The sequence below is a fragment of the Prionailurus viverrinus genome, chromosome B4 (assembly GCF_022837055.1).
Source record: "Prionailurus viverrinus isolate Anna chromosome B4, UM_Priviv_1.0, whole genome shotgun sequence".
Lineage (NCBI taxonomy): Eukaryota > Metazoa > Chordata > Mammalia > Carnivora > Felidae > Prionailurus > Prionailurus viverrinus.
Genome location: NC_062567.1, coordinates 25072063 through 25085994, shown reverse-complemented (window position 1 = coordinate 25085994; position 13932 = coordinate 25072063). Strand labels below are relative to the sequence as shown.

General features: G+C 34.7%; 1 protein-coding gene across 8 annotated transcripts in view; it reads left to right on the top strand.

Annotated features, from left to right (window-relative positions):
* Positions 1-13932, top strand: part of ZNF438 (zinc finger protein 438) — a 172917-nt gene that overhangs the window by 48405 nt on the left and 110580 nt on the right. The window lies entirely within an intron of this gene.

The window sequence follows — 13932 nt, the reverse complement described above, 5'->3', positions numbered from 1 at the left end:
AGGAGGCAGGATAGGGAAGTCTGATTCACTTAAAATCTCATTCTCCTGGAGAGGAGTGTGTTGGGTACAGAAAGCATTCCTGAAACCTGCATAGGGGTATTCTTGAGGATCTGGCTGAGCACCAAACTGTGCATGCAATTTGAAACCCCTAGAAGCTGGCAAGGGCAGCCTGTAAGAAATGAAAACTTACCAGCTCTTCATAAGAATGAACCCTAGAATAAAGGTTTCTCTACATAAGTCCTAAAAGAGCTTACAACCAACCCTCAAAAGAATCAGGTAACTTAACTGTCTGGCAGAAGTTTAACACTCTATAAATTAATACAACAAAATCTAGCACTCAGTAACATAAAATTAACAGTAAATTGCATCTAGTCAATTAATAAAAAAGCAAGAGAAAATTTTCATAACCAGGAGACAATAGAAATAGACCCTGAAATAACAGAGATGGTGCAATTAGCAGACAAGTACATTAAAGCAGCTTTTATAAATATGGTCCATGGTCATAAGCATAATGAGGGGTGAAATACAAAATATAAAAAAGAAAAAATCAGAACATCCAGAGATTTAAAAATACAGTAACTAGGTGTGATTAAGTGCAGATTAGAGTTTTTGGGAGACGAGGTCAGTGAACTTAAAAACATATTGAGAATTCAACCATAGGATAGAACAAAGATTGAAAAAGATGAACAGCAACTTGGGGCCCTATAGAAGTACCATGAGTCTAACCTAAGTATAATTGGATTCTCAGATTTGGGGGGAGGGCGAGAGAGGAAAAAATTTAAATAAATAATGGTTGAAAATTTCCCCAGTTTGAAGTAAACTATAAACCCACAGATCCAAAAAATTAAAAAGACCCCAGACAAGATAACACACACACACACACACCAAGGCACATCATAAGAAAATTGCTGAATATCAATGATAAAGAGAAAAATCTTAAAAATGGTCAGAGGGGAGAAAATATATTGCATACAAAGGAATGAAGTCAAGAATTTTAGGCAGCAGACTTTTCAGAAACTGTTCAAACCAGAATGCAGTTTAATAGCATGTTTTTCAGTGCTAAAAAATTGTCAACATAGTATTATATAGCTAACAAACATTTTTAGGAAATTAAGAAGGAAACAAAATAAGGGAGAAATAGCTTTTTTTGGTCTCAAAACTTGAGACAACTTATGACCAGCAGACTTATAAGAAATATTAAAGAAATTTCTTTAAGCAAAAGGAAAATGATACCAGATGGAAATTTGGAGTATACAAAGGAATAAAGAATCCCTGAACCTGAAATGGTTCATATGTGGATAAACATAATTTTTTTTTCTTTGCATTTTAGTTTTTTAAAAAGGTAACTGTTTGAAGCAAAAAATAAAACCGTGCTATCTGATGGGATTTTAACCTGTAAAAATAAAATGTATGACAATAGCTCAAAGAATTGGATGGGAGAAAGGAAGCATGTTGTGGCAAGAGTTTTATATATGAACATGTAATATTTTTTGAAGGTAGATTAGAAGAGAGCATCCACTTAAAAGGATTAGAAAAACAGTTTTAATTAATAAGAAACCAATGGTGGATATGAAATGAACTCCTAAAAAATAATCCAAAAGAAGATAGGGAAAAAGGGGAAAAGGAACAAAGAACAGAAGGGACAGATAGAAAACCTACAACAACATGATAGAACTACATATAACTGTATCAATAATCATATTAAATGATGTAGTCTAAATAAAAGGCAAAAGTTGTCAGATTGAATAAAAAAGAGTAAACTCTGTGTTGTTCTCAAGAAAGTCTTAAAATAGGTTAGAAAAAGGGTGGAAAAATATATACAATGTAGGTTCTAATATAAGAACACTGGAGTGGCTATGTTAATATCAAAGTGGACTTCAGAACAAGTGATGTTAATAAGATTAAAAAGGGACACTTCATAATGATAAATGGACTGATTCATCAAGAAGAAATAATAACTTTAAATTTAAATGCAACTAATATTACGTTGTCAAAATACATGAAGCAGAAACTGATAAGCTGAAAGAATACGTTGAGAAATCTTCTATTATAGTTGGACATTTCAGCATTCATGTAAAATTGATGGGATAAGTACAAAGAATATCAGGAAGGCTATAGATGTGTATAACAACACTGTAAATTATCATAATTTTATTGACATTTATAAAACATTCCATTCAAGAATAGCAGAATATACATTCTTTTTAAGTGCACATGGAACATTCATCAACATAACCCACCATATACTAATACATAAAACAAGTCTCATTAAGTTTAAAATGACGGAAATTATGCAGAGTATGTCCTTTGGTACCAACAATTAAGTTAGAAATCAATATCAGAGATATCTGAAAAATCCTCATTATTTGTAATTATATCGTATGCTTCTAACGCATTGGTTAAAAAAAAGGGAAATTAAAAGTTGTTTTCAAGTGAATCAGAATTAAAACACGTGAGAATATGTGGGGTATAGCTGAAGCAGTGTTTAGACAAATGTTTAGCTTTAAATGCATGTATTAGAAAGAAGAAAGGTGTAAAATAAATGATCTAAATGTCCACTTTAAGAAGCTAGGAAAAGAAGAACAAAGTAAAACTAAAGTAAGTAGAAGGAAGAAAATGATCAAAAAGAACAGAAATCGATGAAATAGAAAGCAGTTAATCAACAGATAATCAAGGAAACCAAAAGTAAGCTCCTTGAAAAGATGAATAAACCTCTAGCTAGTCTAAGCAAGAAAAATAAAGAAGGAAGAAAACACTCTAGTAAGTATAATATCAGGATTGAAAGGGGGAGGCATCATTACATATTCTATAGAAATTACAAACATATAGGGGTGCCTGGGTGGCTCAGGCAGTTGAGTGTCCAACTCTTGATTTTGACTCAGGTCATGATCCAACGTTTGTGGGATCGAGCCCCATGTCGGGCTCCACTAAGCATGGAGCCCACTTAAGATTCTCTCTCTTCCTCTGCCCCTCTTCCTTGCTCATGCGCTCTGTCTTTCAAAAAAAAAAAACAAAACACATAGAAGAAATATTCCAAACCTCTAGAAATAAGTTTGACAACTTTGATGAGACAGATAAATTACTTGGAAGACAAACATTACTGAAATCGACTCAGGAAGAAATATAAAATTAGAATAGTACTGTATCTTTTAAAGAAGTGATATTTTAGTTAAAATCCTTTCCATGCAAACAAAGCAAACCAAAACCCCAAACCAAAATAACTCTACGCCCATACATGTTTTAACTGATGAATTCTATTGAACATTTAAAAGAGGGATAATTCAGAAAATAGAGGAAGAAAGAACACTTCCTAACTCATTTTAGGACACCAACATTACATTAATACCAAATCAAGATAAAGACATTACATGAAAACTATGAACAGATATCTTTCATGAATGTAGATGAAAAATTTTTAAAAATTAGCAAATCAAATCCAGCAGTGTATAAAAACAGGTTTATTGTTGGGGTTCAAGTTTGGTTTAATATTGGAAAATCCACTAGTATAAGTCATCACTTTATTTTTTTAATATATGAAATTTATTGTCAAATTGGTTTCCATACAACACCCAGTGCTCATCCCAAAAGATGCCTCTTCAATACCCATCACCTACCCTACCCTCCCTCACACCCCCCATCAACCTTCAGTTTGTTCTCAGTTTTTAAGAGTCTCCTATGCTTTGGCTCTCTCCCACTCTAAGTCATCACTTTAACAGGAAAAATGGGAAAAAAGCTATATGATCCTCTCAATCCTTGCAGAGAAAGCATTGGACTAAATTCAACAGCCATTCACAGAACGAACCTCTTGGGAAACTAGAAGCAGAAGGGAGCTTTCTCAACTTGACAAAAGACATCTACATATAACTTCTAACTAAAATCTTATTAAAGTCACAAGTTCCAATGCTTTCCCCCTAAGATAGGAAGCAAGCCAAGGATCCCCACTCCCCTCCTTATGCCTGTCAAACACTATAATGGAAGCCTCAGTCAGTGTAATAAACGATAAAAAGGAAGAAATGGCATACAGATTGGCAAAGTAGAAATGAAACCTCTTTATTTGGCAAAACATGATCATGTGTAGAGAAAATGCTGAGAAACCTCCTGAATGCCACTAGAATTTGTAATTGAATTTAACAAGATTGCAGGACACAAGGTAGATTTACAAAATCAGTTTTATGTGTATATACTAGCAGTGAAAAATTAGAAATTGAATTTTGAATTTATATGGAAATTTAAAGGACCTAGAAAAGTAAAAAAAAAATAAAAAAAAAAAAGAATTGACAAAGAAGAACTGTATTGGAAAGTTTTCACTACCTACTTTCAAGACTTCCTCTACATTTTAAAGCTTTCTCTTTAAAACTACAGTGATCAAGGCAGTGTTGGCCTAAAGTAGACATATATTCATGGAATAGAATAGAGAATCCAGAAATAGACCCACACACGTACGCCAATTGATTTTTGATATTGATGCTAAGGTATTTAAATGGAGACAGAATAGTCTTTCAATATAACATATTAGAACACCTGGATATCCAAATGTGAAAAAATTAATCTTAACCCTTACCTCTTCATGTACAAAAATATCTTGAAAAGAATCATGGATCTAAATTCAAAAGACTAAAACTAGAAGAAAAAAAAAATCACAGGAGAAAATATTTGTGAACTTGGGATATGCAAAGAGATCTTAGGACACAAAAAGCATGACCCATAGAAGAATGATTGACAAATGGGACTCTATCAAAATTTTAAACTTCTATTCTTCTAAAGACATCATTAAGAAAATGAAAAGGTAATCTTTAAACAGAACATATTCACAATACGTATACCTGACAAATGACTTGTGCTCAGAATATATAAAGGACTTTTACAACTCATTAATAATAAGACAACCCAGTTAAAAAATATATGCACAAGAAAATAATGAATGGCCAGTGCAGCACAGGAAAAGAGGTTCAACATCATTAGACCTCAGAAAACAGCAAATCAATACAATGAGATACCACTGTATATTCATCAGAATAGTTAAAATTTAAAAAGAGCAAGTGTTAGCTGGGATGTCGACCAATTCTACTTTCATATATTTTGCCATAGGGAAAGTTAAATGATAAAACCATTTTTTAAATGATAAGACCATTTTAGAAAATAGTTTGGCAGTGTTATAAAGGTAAGCATATTATTACCATAAAATGCAACAGTTTCACTTGTAAATATTTACCCCAAAGAAATAAAAATGAGTTTACACACACCCTTGTACATGAATTTTGATAGCAGCTTTATTAATGATAGCCTCAAGCTAGGACCAAATGTCCTTCAACTAGTGATGAGATAAACACATTGTGCTGTATCCATGCAACGGAATACTACTTGGCAATAAAAAGGGCTAAAGTACTGATAGACATAACATGAATGAATCTCAGAAATGTTTTGCTGAGTAATATAAGCCAGACACAAAAGAATACAAATTCCATGATTCAATTTACTGCCTTGGATTACTACATTAGAAATGTTAGAAAAGGCATATTTAATCTTTGGTGACAATAAGCAGACAAGTTATTGCCTGTAGCTGAGTTCAGTGTAATTGACCTGGATTGAGTATGAGAGAACTTTTTGGCATGATGAGTGTGTTCTGGATCCTAAGTGGTGGTGATTATATGGATATATATGTTTATAAAATACATTGAAATGTACACTAAGATATATTTTGTATATAAAATTTTGTATTTGTATTTGTATATAAACTATACTTCAGTAATGTTCTTTTAAAAAACATTCCACAAATTTTGAAAGTTATTTAACTAGTGAAAGATTAACTTCTGTCTAACAGTAGAAGACTTCTGTGTAAGACTGAAACTGAGTCAGCCTGACAAATCCATTTAGGTAAATCAGTATACACAATATACACAATATAAGTTTAAGGATATTCATGAATTGAATATCCTTAAACGAGAAAGGAAAGTAAATGAATTCTCAGTACACTTTCTAGCGTATGATTTGATGTATTGGGATGGGACCCTAGCATCCTTAGAATTCACTGATACACTTTTCTAAATTCTTAAATTGTATGTGAACAGCATGGTTTTAAGTGTATTGGTTGTTTCCCCTTGTGATCACATAGCTGACTAGGAGCTGCAGCCCTGCCCAGCATCATGAGAGTTCAGTGTTATAGTTGTTCAATGTTATGACGTACTATTAACCTGGGAAAAGTCAAAATTCAAAATTTGAAGTACGGTTTCTACTAGAATTATTTATTATGTTGTCAACTCTTCTATAATTATTTTTTGGTTTAGTCAAAGGTTTAAAGATGTAGATCAGTAATTTATTTTGTTAATTTTTCCTTATATCAGTTTTTATTTTTGAATGTGTGTTAATGTATTATTTGCTGTCAGTATCTCAATTAAGAGTTATACCTTGTGTCAGAATAATATGAGTCTCTTCCTAATTTTTGCCATGTGCTTTGTGTTTTAGCTGACATGAATATTGCTACCTTAGTTTATATTTTCCTATATGTCTTTATACTTATTTATATTTTTTCTTTATTTTCATGTGTTTTAGATATTTACTAAAAGTAGAGCATAGATTTCATTTTTTAACCTGGTGAGAACCTTTGTCTTTTAAGGATATTTTAACTCATTTATATTTATTGCTAAAATTAATCTAATTGGCTTTACTTCATTGATCTTGTTTAAAGCTTTCTGTTTTAAATTATTTTTTGTTTCCATTGTGTTTTGGACTTTTTGCTCTTTGGTTTAACATTTATCTTTGCTTAATTTGGTTTTGATTTTTTGAATTTGTGGGAATATTCACAGTTATTTACTAGTCAGCTTGTTTTCTAAGATGTCCCTGTCATTCCTATATCAAGTTAGAAAGGGCATGGCACTTAGATTCTCATTAATATGTATTCAGTGACAGAAGCTGTCCTCTTGCTGCTTTGAGTCTTTGATAGGCTATTACCCTACCTTGAATGCTCCTAGTCATGTGGTGACCTCAAGTGGGTGTCAGCTCCATTCCCTTTCTATTAATAAGGTGCTTGTATGTGGGGCTTTCCCATTTTTTTCCCAATATACTTGAGGACTATTTAGGGGAGTAGGATCTTAGATAACACTTAGATAACACTTAGACTTGTCTTAGAAACAGTGTGGAAGGAAGAAGCCTGTAGCGGTTGGAAGGGGTAATATCTTTAAGAAAACAGTGATGTTGAAGCTATTTTTAGAGATGGAAGTCTTGTCTTTCTCATATTTTGTTTTTTAGCAGATAATTATGTGGCTGGACTACCAAGATGTAGGGAGTGAGGTGAAGCTGAGAATGACCTCTCCAGGATTGTGGGTCATGGTGAAGTTCTTGGCAAGAGTCTCATCTTAGTGTGGTATGTGGAAAGCACATGGGCTGAGGAGGCAGGAAAGCCTTTTTCCAGCTTTGGTTCTCTGTTTTTTTGTGTGACCCTGGCAAACCACTCAACTTTCCTGGGCCTCAGGCTAGGTCTGTTAAATGAAGAAGATGACTCGCTGGGATCCTTTCTAACTTTAAAACTCCATGACTGACCAGGGCACCAAGGATAGCAAAGAAGTTTCTGTTTGACAGCATTTTTATTTTTAATTTCATTAAGCAAAGAAGTCATCTTAATTTCATCTTGCAAAGTCAAGAGGAATAAATCACTTATCTTACTACTTTGAGTAGGAGAGTTAGAAGAAGGGATCCTATGTGACTTGTGTATTTATGCTCTGACCTAATATTAGGTAAGTGACACATGTTGTGGTGGGGAGTCCCAATTATAACACCTGGAAGTAGTTTGGTAATAGAATGACTCAGAGGAATGTTAAATCACTATTTTTCCCTGAGAAAGATATTTATCTAGACTCCCAGAAAGTTACTACCTTTTACATTGTGATGTGTGCTTTGGATTGAGAATGCTGGGAGGTAGGCCCACTGTGTGATAATACTCAGACATCAGGCTAAAGGTCACACTGAAGGTCTGTCATTGCTGGGCTCCTGAGTGGTAAAAAGGCTGCTACTGCTGAATTTATGTTTCATGAGATCAGCAATAGGATGCTGCCCGAGCTGGCTTTTTGTCATAAGCTGAACTGGGCATGGTCACAAGCAGGGTGGGCAGATAGAATTTTGAAATAATGAACATGTCACAGCTGTGAAAGAGTGAGGAAACAGTGCTGACTGAATACAATCTATACCGCAGTCAAAGGGTGACTCTTTTTGAAGAAAGGCTTTGTTCTGGCTCAATTCTGGAGGATGAGCCACTGACAAAGGCTTCATCCAGAGCAGCATGGAAAAGATCATGCAGCAGACATTGGTTGCTTCTCTTCTCTGTGGTCATCACTGTGAGGGGTTTTATTTCCCTCTCTACCAAGAGCATCTAGGGAAAAAAAGAGAATTGTTTCATTTCAAAAATTTTTTTTTTGTTCTAGTAAATAAAGACATGTCATGAATAAATTCAAGTAAAATTCAAAATAAACTAGAAGCTTGGATAAAAAATGCAGGTGATAGGCTTTTATAAAGTGCCATTGTATGGTAGACCCACCTAGGGATGCAGAGATCAACATTCAGTAGCCTCTGTCCTTAAGAACTAAACTTGAGTAGGTAGACAGATAAATGGCTAATACTTTTTTTTTCTTGGTAGAGGAAGACCTTTATTACTGATAGTAACAACCTGAATTCTAGACTCTTCTGTGGGACACTGGATTCCTCTTCAGCTTGTACATAGAGGGGTACTGTATGTCTTTATCATGTAAAAGGTTATTCACCTTCTGTTTGGTGATTTGAATAAAGAGTTGCAAAACACAGCTCTGCACGAGGAAGTTGATGTCATGGCCAAGGGCTTGTGAGGTTAAATTGCTAAGGGTATGTTTCATTTAAGTTTTTATAGAGCATTTGCTCTCTGAAAGGCTCTCTGCTAGATGTTGAGACTACAAGGTAAGATAGAATCCCTGTTCTCAAGACATTTATAGTCCAGAGGGAGATGAATAAATGGATAACTAGAGCACAGGGTACGCTGAAGCATTTAGAGGGAATAAATCATCAGAATGCACAGGAGAGAATGATGTAGGGAACTTTGAATGTGTTCTAATAGAACTAAACAGTCTCAAAGAACCTATTTCCTCAATGGTTGCAGTGATCTGTGCTTAAATTTGTTTTTTTCCAAGAGCTATACATTTCTGATGGTAAGGATAATAATAACAGCCAAAAATTGTACAGTGTTTTACTCTGTGTCAGGCACCATGCTGGTATTTTATGTATAACAAGTTAAGTGATCCTTACCGTCGTCCTTTAAGGTAAGTATTTACATTAGTCTAGAAACTGAGGCATAGAGCATTCGAGTAACTTGACCAATGACAATTAGTATATAGTAGATCTAGGACTTTTTACCAAAGTTCGAAGTTCTACTGTGCAAAGTTAAGATGTTTAAAATTAAGAGCATCAACTACTGGAGGAACCATCATATGTTTTTGTAGGTATAGCAGCTTAATATTAATGAGTCATAGCTGAGCATCCAGGAGAAGAATAAACATTGTTGATACATGTGCTTTTCATTTTCTACAAATAAAGCTGTATATTATTATAATTATTATTGGAATTACCCTGTACCAGCTACAAATTATAAGTAGAATATTTTATTTGAAATTAGAGGAAGATACCTTTTGATCAAATACTCTATCCCATTAATTTACAGGAAAGGGCTTTCTTGAGTTTTGAATATATCTAAAGAGATTGCACAGCCTCCCACAATCATGGAATCCCACAGCTCTTTGAGGTGGGGATTTCCTATTCAGCCCAGTGTCTCCTGGACAAGGAAGAGGTTACTTTCTCTATCGCTCATCCGTTGAGATGTGGGTCTCTTTTTACAACCCTGGAGGCCTTTAATTTATAAACTGGATTTGTAAATTGAAGGAGCCCAGGCTGGTTGGGTCTGTGGCACATGTGGCTTACCTCCATGCCTGAACCACAGGAGGCCTGCTATTTGCTGCACTGAGGGAGTTAATAAGAGCTCTTGTGACCTGGTTTGCCCACAGTTTATAGGCTCAAATCTAGATGATCTGAAGGAAAAAAGAATGGGATGAAAAAGTCTAAGTTATGGTCATAAACTAGAGGGAAAGGTAGAATTTTGAAGCCAGCATCAGTATAGCACAGACAAGAATTAGAAGTTAGGAAGAGCCTTGGAGGAGAGATTTTTTAATTAGAGCAACACTCAGGACATTTGAGATTGTTATGGTGATTTTAAATAGGCAGCCCTTTGGCTTTAAATAGAATCAATGACTTGACTCTTTGTCTGTGGTTTATTAAATGTAAACACATAGCAAATTTAAGGGGAAAAGGTAGTCTTTTTATGTAGAAGTTCTGATTTATGGCTTCCTGGACTTTGAAAGACTCCTTGCCCCTTTATTAAATACATTGAGTTGTTCTAAAACTTAATAAAATATATTTTTCTTGCACAAGCAGGTATTTTTAATATAGCAATTAGGAATGTCACTAGGAAGATTATTGAAAGCAGTATGTAACAAAGTTTGAATGGTCTTACTAAAGAAAATGGGATTTTAGACATCATTTGAATACATTAACTAAAAATAAAAGTAAACTTTTCATGTACTACTGAAATCAACCATGGGATTGAAGAAACTTACGAAGATATTTTGTGTAAATGTATTTTCTATTTTGCTTTTCAAAAACTGAATTTTATTTACAGATGGAATACATAACCTTGTTTAAAAAGTTCCCTTTGACCACCACCCTCCAATCCTCCCAGAGGTCATCATTTTGCCATTTATTCTTCCAAACTGTTTTTTTAAATATTTATATGCATATATTTATATGCATTGAACAGATGGTTATGTTTTACATAAATATTTAAAAAATAATCCACAGAATGTATTGTTTGCATGTTCATTTGAAATATGGCCTTCCATTGTATGTTTTGTTTTTAATTCTTCAATAATGTTACTAATAGCAGCTGACATTTATTGACTTGTTACTATGCGCTGGATAAGATATTTAGCATTTTTCATATAATTTAGTTTAATAATCTTCAATAAGCTTCAGAGGTAAGTCGAAATAGTTGGTTTTATATGAATAAATTTTCACCTTCATTATACCTCACATTTACATTAAATTACTAATGCCAATAGTTTATCATTCTTTTCTTTTTTTAATGTTCACTTATTTTTGAGAGAATGAACGGAGGAGATACAGAGAGAGGGGGGAATAGAGGATTCGAAGCGGGCTCTGCACTGACGGCAGAGAGCCCAGTGTGGGGCTCGAACTCACAATGGTGAGATGGTGACCTGAGCCAAAGTTGGACGCTCAACCAACTGGTGCCCCAGTAGTTTATCATTCTTTAATAAGACTTCAAAAATACACATTTAGAATGATTTTTAAAAGTTGCTAAGAGTATAACTTGTAGTTCTGTGAGTTGTGTTATTCTTATTCAGTCAGCCAAGTCCTTGGAACAGCTGTCTCTGCTAGGCCACAAGGCTGGGAATGTGAGGGTGACTCCTCACCTTTTAGGAATGAAGAGGTAGTGTGTGTCATATTTGACTCATTCTAAATGAAGAACAGACAACCCCAGACGTTTCCTCAGTAGTTAAGGATTTTAAAACCTATGCCTGTGACAGTGTCCTTATTTTGGGGAACAGTTACAGGATACAAGACCCAGGTGGAAGGAGGTTTGTTTTTGAAAGATGCTTTTCACTTTTGCCCTTCATCATTCTGGTATGAGGAAATAGAGGCTGCGGCAGCGGGAGCTCTGAGAATTTTTATGGGAACTGGTAAAGGGAGTGATAGTGAGTGGCTTGAGAGGGGAAAAGGGTGGTGCTTATTATGTATACCCTGATTTTGGAATTTGGAGGAAGATCTTTTCAAAATTTCATGACAAAATAAAGAGTTTTTAATGAGTGGGATAGCTTTTTGGAAGAGTTTAAATCTCCGCTCTGCTGCTTAACTAGCTGGATGACCTCAAAAAAGCCACTTTATCCTGTTTCAATCATGTTAATAGTATCCACTTTATAAAGTTGTGGGGTTGAAATTACATAAAACATTTTATATATTGGGAAGTGCTGTACAAATGTGCAAATATTAGGTGATATTCTTACTGTTTTTATGATCATAACTCTTGTCAAGGCTTGTCTATGTTTTGCCTCTTGTGTTATTGCCTCTGTATTGAAGACTTAACCTGCTTGTTGCTTCTATCCTTTATTACTTGAAAGAGGGTACTCTATTAGGGCTCTGTGATTTTTCACGCAGAAAAAGAGACCTTCTTGCTGAGTCATTTAACAAATGTTGAAGGCCTAGTATGTATCAGTCAGCATTTCTTCAGGCCTAGCGTAAGAACTGAAAAGATCATGGACAGTATCTCTCAGGAAAGGAGACACGCCGAAGGTCCCAATAATTATCATGTCATTGTCATTATACATTAGTGTTCACAGACATTTTTGATCTGTTTGTCTTCAAGATAAAAGTAAACACATGTAAGTTAACATCTGTCTACCTAAAAAGTATTTGTACTAAATTCTGTCGTAGCAGGGACATTGTTTGAAAAAAAAAAAAATCCAATTATCTTGCTGTGGTGTCTTTTTGGTTATAATACTTAAATTATTTTGAGATTCCCAAATAACATTCAATGAGGATATGAGGTTTTTATGTTTATCAGAACTAGACATGAGTAAACAATGGTTAAGCGCTACAAGTAAGCTCTCCTTTCCAGACGGGGAGATAGTTGCACTGAGGTTCCATTTAGTGCACTTCAGGGTCCTCAGTTAATGGGGAAGTGATCTTTACTTAAAAGCCCGCTCAGAAGTCTGGTTTCTTATTCAGAATTTGTTTATTATTTTTTGCTCCCTCTCATTCCCCAAATGTTTCAACCAACATAAATGTTATAGCAACTCCAAATCCATGGAAAGGACAAGCAGCTTTAGCTTGTTGCACAGGTGTGGGACTGCCTCTCTGTGAGCCAGAAATTAGACATCAGATGTTTAAGGGAACTTCGAAGTCTGCAGTTTAAATCTCATTTGCCATCTGACTGATGTTGCCGTTTATTGTCCAAAACCACTACTGGTATAGGCTGTTTCTTGAAGAAGATGTATACTTTGGAGGAGGCACTTTGCTGGGGGGAAAAAATCCTCTGGTTTTATTGTTCCTCTTCTGGATAGTTCTAAAAAGCTATAACCCTTTTAACTTTTGTTGGTGGTTTGCTTTGTCATCTCCGTGTTTACTTCCATTTATTTCTTAACCTACTGTTTGTGGCAAACCATCTCTGTCCTGAAGTTATACCAATGAAAAAAGTTAAATCTTACTCCAAAGTGACCTATGAAATTCCATTCCATATTTTAAGCTTAGCCCATTGGAAATATCACTTTTTTCTTTATTTAGTTTGCTGCCCCACCCCAGTACCTTACAGTCTGAGGGCCAAGGGTGGGTTTGTTTGTTTGTTTGTTTGTTTTTAATTAATCTTTTAAACTCACCTGTTTATAGAAACTGAGCATTTCCTCTTTTCTGAAAGGCAGTTGTGGTAAGAGCTGCTTATTTTCTTGAGATCCCAACCCAGAGGTCTCTAGAGGAATTTAGGATCTGCACAGTCACATTTGCTTTTTCAAATTAGAAGCAAGAAATACTTTAATTTGCCTTGACTCTAAACTGTTTTTTTAAATAGAGTTCACAATTAATTGAATTCTCTGAGCTTCTGGTTTATAATACTGAAGAACTTTTACATAGAGTAGATAAAGGATGGAGTAGGAATTTCTGATTCAGTTGCGCATTATTTATTGTGGAAAGAATGTTTTCCCTACAGACCAACTAGGAACAAGATGTTTAAACATAAGCCAGGGTGGAGACTTATTTGTTTGGTCAGCTTCAGAGGAGCCACGTTTCCCTACTTACGATGCGTCTGCCAACTATTCTGTCCCCCCACTCCCGCCTGATTCTTCATGTTTCTTTGGA